Below are 5,000 nucleotides of genomic sequence, written 5' to 3' on the forward strand. Positions count from 1 at the left end.
ATTGGGGTCTCCCCGCGCAGGTTCGAATCCTGCCGACTGCGCTCTTCGCCGGTGCTGAGGAGAAGTGGCCGGGCCCTTTTCTTCCGTGTCCCTAGCACGGATTTGTGTGCCCTCTCTCCACAGTAATAAAAAGTGCCGCTAGTCCTTTTTTTTTCAATTCGGACGGCCGGCACCACCAGATGTGAGCCAGTGGGGCGCCGTGATCGTATAGTGGAGAGTACTCTGCGTTGTGGCCGCAGCGAATCCGGGTCACGGCAGGCTTTTTGTTCACTGAGCTCCTTTCTGCCACCTCCATTTTTCGTACGGGTGCGGTGCCAGTTAAACTATACCAACAACGCAGGCAGCAGAGGCTGGCTTTCGGGGTCAACAAAGAAGGCTCGAAGCGCACGAGTCACTGATAGGGCCAAAAGAGCTAAAAGCCATCTTTGTTTGAGCCCGTCCAGAGTTTTTCTCGCGTCATGGACGAGAGAGCGTTGTCTTTCCATGCTGGCTAAAGAAATTTGAAGCTGCGAAGCTGGAAGCGCAAAGGCTGCAAACACAGACCATGACGAGGCGCGTTTCGTTCCACTGCACGCTGGCGGGTGGCCAGATTGACTCTGCTCTTGACACTCTAGTGTAGCTCTGCTGTGAGCAGAGCCCCCAAAAATACAGGTCACTCGCAAAGGTTCCACTCCACGGAAATCTTTAGTAAAAGGCGAAAGATTTATGCGCTGATGACGAGAAACTCGAGATGTGTCTCTATGCCCTTGGACCTGTGCGCTCACTGTGGTAAACCACTACGCTCACCAAGGGTAATCTAGGGTGCCAACACCTGACAACATGATTTTCGTCACCCCCCTCACCCCAAATGGGAGAAGTAAAAGTTATGAAAGTCCCTTCCCTCACCCAGTATTCACAAACCCGATCAAGGTAATGTCATCTCTTTTTTCATGCCCCCGTATTAGAGGCCAAAAAAAATATTAAATGAAATAAAGCGGTCCAAATAATGACCCACTGTAATGTGTAGCATTCAAGATATTGAGAGACTTTAGCTCGTGGCAGGTCAATCTGGTATTTCATGGAGTAGGGGCTCGTTTTGGCAAGTTGGGTGCAGTCGCGTGTGCTGGGAGCGAAGAACAGCAAGCGCAACTCTTCGTTAGTATGGTGGACAGTATCTCCCCCTGTCACGTGGAAGACCGGGGTTAGATTCCCCAACGAGGAGACCTAGTTCTTTGCTGCTGTTGAACGACTCATCCAAAAGCTTTTGGTGCAGACAGAGGTCACAGAAGGAGTTCTGCTTCGAGGTCAACCGCAGCCAAAAAACTGTGCGTTGGCCAGGAATCGAACCCGGGTCAACTTCTTGGAAGGCAGCTATGCTCACCACAATACCACCAACACGGGCCCTCGGTGCCAGATTTAAACGGTCAGATAAGAATGCTCGAATCCGGGTCATGGCAGCCCTTTGTCGTTGAGCGACGGGGACGTCCAGCTTCTTTTTGCCAACTCACCCTTCAGTTGGATTTTGCGCCTGAAGCTCGGCGGCATCCTGTGCTGCCCGCCTCGAGACGAGAGCAGGCGGTCCACATGCAGGCGTAGTCGTGGCCGAGAGGTTAAGGCGATGGACTTGAAATCCATTGGGGTCTCCCCGCGCAGGTTGGAACCCTGCCGACTACGGTCGGGCATTCCCCCTTTTGCCTTTAGCTTTTTGCGACGGTGGTTTGGCCTTCGCTCTCTCTGACGTAATTGCGTGCGGCCTTTGTCCCGTAGCTCCTGTGGCAAGTGAGCTTCTGCTGGGCGGCTTGTGGAGAAAGTGTTCTTATATAAAAAGTAAGAGGCGCACAAAACACAAGAGCCTGGATAGCTCAGTCGGTAGAGCATCAGACTTTTAATCTGAGGGTCCAGGGTTCAAGTCCCTGTTCGGGCGAAGGGCCATCTTCTTGTTGTCGCCCTCAGCTTGCAGTCGTGCCGGTCCAGCTCTGCCGTGTGGCGGCGTACGCTTAAAGATCTGATAGAGTTCACATAGAGTGTTTGCTATGCTGCCCCTTCATGAATGTTTCGTTGCTTGTGTTGGGCTGTTTTCCCCTTTAGGAGTTTTATGCTAGGCGATTTCAGTAAAGCGGTAGCCAGTTCATTGTTTTTTCAGCCAACTTTGAGGTTGACAACGGGACAGAGGACGTCGGGGCCGCCGTAGTCGTGGCCGAGTGGTTAAGGCGATGGACTAGAAATCCATTGGGGTCTCCCCGCGCAGGTTCGAATCCTGCCGACTACGCTCTTCGCCGGTGCTGAGGAGAAGTGGCCGGGCCCTTTTCTTCCGTGTCCCTAGCACGGATTTGTGTGCCCTCTCTCCACAGTAATAAAAAGCGCCGCTAGTCCTTTTTTTTCAATTAGGACGGCCGGCACCACCAGATGTGAGCCAGTGGGGCGCCGTGATCGTATAGTGGAGAGTACTCTGCGTTGTGGCCGCAGCGAATCCGGGTCACGGCAGGCTTTTTGTTCACTGAGCTCCTTTCTGCCACCTCCATTTTTCGTACGGGTGCGGTGCCAGTTAAACTATACCAACAACGCAGGCAGCAGAGGCTGGCTTTCGGGGTCAACAAAGAAGGCTCGAAGCGCACGAGTCACTGATAGGGCCAAAAGAGCTAAAAGCCATCTTTGTTTGAGCCCGTCCAGAGTTTTTCTCGCGTCATGGACGAGAGAGCGTTGTCTTTCCATGCTGGCTAAAGAAATTTGAAGCTGCGAAGCTGGAAGCGCAAAGGCTGCAAACACAGACCATGACGAGGCGCGCTTCGTTCCACTGCACGCTGGCGGGTGGCCAGATTGACTCTGCTCTTGACACTCTAGTGTAGCTCTGCTGTGAGCAGAGCCCCAAAAATACAGGTCACTCGCAAAGGTTCCCCTCCACGGAAATCTTTAGTAAAAGGCGAAAGATTTATGCGCTGATGACGAGAAACTCGAGATTTGTCTCTATGCCCTTGGACCTGTGCGCTCACTGTGGTAAACCACTACGCTCACCAAGGGTAATCTAGGGTGCCGACACCTGACAACATGATTTTCGTCACCCCCCTCACCCCAAATGGGAGAAGTAAAAGTTATGAAAGTCCCTTCCCTCACCCAGTATTCACAAACCCGATCAAGGTAATGTCATCTCTTTTTTCATGCCCCCGTATTAGAGGCCAAAAAAAATATTAAATGAAATAAAGCGGTCCAAATAATGACCCACTGTAATGTGTAGCATTCAAGATATTGAGAGACTTTAGCTCGTGGCGGGTCAATCTGGTATTTCATGGAGTAGGGGCTCGTTTTGGCAAGTTGGGTGCAGTCGCGTGTGCTGGGAGCGAAGAACAGCAAGCGCAACTCTTCGTTAGTATGGTGGACAGTATCTCCCCCTGTCACGTGGAAGACCGGGGTTAGATTCCCCAACGAGGAGACCTAGTTCTTTGCTGCTGTTGAACGACTCATCCAAAAGCTTTTGTTGCAGACAGAGGTCACAGAAGGAGTTCTGCTTCGAGGTCAACCGCAGCCAAAAACTGTGCATTGGCCAGGAATCGAACCCGGGTCAACTTCTTGGAAGGCAGCTATGCTCACCACAATACCACCAACACGGGCCCTCGGTGCCAGATTTAAGCGGTCAGATAAGAATGCTCGAATCCGGGTCATGGCAGCCCTTTGTCGTTGAGCGACGGGGACGTCCAGCTTCTTTTTGCCAACTCACCCTTCAGTTGGATTTTGCGCCTGAAGCTCGGCGGCATCCTGTGCTGCCCGCCTCGAGACGAGAGCAGGCGGTCCACATGCAGGCGTAGTCGTGGCCGAGAGGTTAAGGCGATGGACTTGAAATCCATTGGGGTCTCCCCGCGCAGGTTGGAACCCTGCCGACTACGGTCGGGCATTCCCCCTTTTGCCTTTAGCTTTTTGCGACGGTGGTTTGGCCTTCGCTCTCTCTGACGTAATTGCGTGCGGCCTTTGTCCCGTAGCTCCTGTGGCAAGTGAGCTTCTGCTGGGCGGCTTGTGGAGAAAGTGTTCTTATATAAAAAGTAAGAGGCGCACAAAACACAAGAGCCTGGATAGCTCAGTCGGTAGAGCATCAGACTTTTAATCTGAGGGTCCAGGGTTCAAGTCCCTGTTCGGGCGAAGGGCCATCTTCTTGTTGTCGCCCTCAGCTTGCAGTCGTGCCGGTCCAGCTCTGCCGTGTGGCGGCGTACGCTTAAAGATCTGATAGAGTTCACATAGAGTGTTTGCTATGCTGCCCCTTCATGAATGTTTCGTTGCTTGTGGTGGGCTGTTTTCCCCTTTAGGAGTTTTATGCTAGGCGATTTCAGTAAAGCGGTAGCCAGTTCATTGTTTTTTCAGCCAACTTTGAGGTTGACAACGGGACAGAGGACGTCGGGGCCGCCGTAGTCGTGGCCGAGTGGTTAAGGCGATGGACTAGAAATCCATTGGGGTCTCCCCGCGCAGGTTCGAATCCTGCCGACTGCGCTCTTCGCCGGTGCTGAGGAGAAGTGGCCGGGCCCTTTTCTTCCGTGTCCCTAGCACGGATTTGTGTGCCCTCTCTCCACAGTAATAAAAAGTGCCGCTAGTCCTTTTTTTTTCAATTCGGACGGCCGCCACCACCAGATGTGAGCCAGTGGGGCGCCGTGATCGTATAGTGGAGAGTACTCTGCGTTGTGGCCGCAGCGAATCCGGGTCACGGCAGGCTTTTTGTTCACTGAGCTCCTTTCTGCCACCTCCATTTTTCGTACGGGTGCGGTGCCAGTTAAACTATACCAACAACGCAGGTAGCAGAGGCTGGCTTTCGGGGTCAACAAAGAAGGCTCGAAGCGCACGAGTCACTGATAGGGCCAAAAGAGCTAAAAGCCATCTTTGTTTGAGCCCGTCCAGAGTTTTTCTCGCGTCATGGACGAGAGAGCGTTGTCTTTCCATGCTGGCTAAAGAAATTTGAAGCTGCGAAGCTGGAAGCGCAAAGGCTGCAAACACAGACCATGACGAGGCGCGTTTCGTTCCACTGCACGCTGGCGGGTGGCCAG

General features: G+C 53.0%; 1 protein-coding gene and 9 non-coding genes across 10 annotated transcripts in view; 7 read left to right on the top strand and 3 right to left on the bottom strand.

Annotated features, from left to right (window-relative positions):
- trnas-aga (transfer RNA serine (anticodon AGA)) overlaps positions 1-41 on the top strand; it is an 82-nt gene extending 41 nt beyond the window's left edge. Inside the window, exon 1 of the tRNA in view lies at positions 1-41. This exon is cut by the window's left edge and continues 41 nt beyond it. This is a non-coding gene — a tRNA (tRNA-Ser).
- Positions 1-5,000, bottom strand: part of LOC141326018 (uncharacterized) — a 301,935-nt gene that overhangs the window by 129,804 nt on the left and 167,131 nt on the right. The gene's annotated exons all lie outside the window — the stretch shown is intronic.
- On the bottom strand, positions 618-732 carry LOC141327373 (U5 spliceosomal RNA). Its single transcript, XR_012354673.1, has one exon. It is a non-coding gene; the product is annotated as a U5 spliceosomal RNA (small nuclear RNA).
- Positions 1,572-1,653, top strand: trnas-uga (transfer RNA serine (anticodon UGA)). Its single transcript has one exon. It is a non-coding gene; the product is annotated as a tRNA-Ser (tRNA).
- Positions 1,831-1,903, top strand: trnak-uuu (transfer RNA lysine (anticodon UUU)). The gene has a single exon. It is a non-coding gene; the product is annotated as a tRNA-Lys (tRNA).
- On the top strand, positions 2,167-2,248 carry trnas-aga (transfer RNA serine (anticodon AGA)). The gene has a single exon. It is a non-coding gene; the product is annotated as a tRNA-Ser (tRNA).
- On the bottom strand, positions 2,825-2,938 carry LOC141327342 (U5 spliceosomal RNA). Its single transcript, XR_012354643.1, has one exon. It is a non-coding gene; the product is annotated as a U5 spliceosomal RNA (small nuclear RNA).
- On the top strand, positions 3,776-3,857 carry trnas-uga (transfer RNA serine (anticodon UGA)). The gene has a single exon. It is a non-coding gene; the product is annotated as a tRNA-Ser (tRNA).
- Positions 4,035-4,107, top strand: trnak-uuu (transfer RNA lysine (anticodon UUU)). The gene has a single exon. It is a non-coding gene; the product is annotated as a tRNA-Lys (tRNA).
- trnas-aga (transfer RNA serine (anticodon AGA)) lies at positions 4,371-4,452 on the top strand. The gene has a single exon. It is a non-coding gene; the product is annotated as a tRNA-Ser (tRNA).

This window comes from Garra rufa, chromosome 2 (assembly GCF_049309525.1).
Source record: "Garra rufa chromosome 2, GarRuf1.0, whole genome shotgun sequence".
In the NCBI taxonomy this organism is placed as follows: Eukaryota; Metazoa; Chordata; class Actinopteri; order Cypriniformes; family Cyprinidae; genus Garra; species Garra rufa.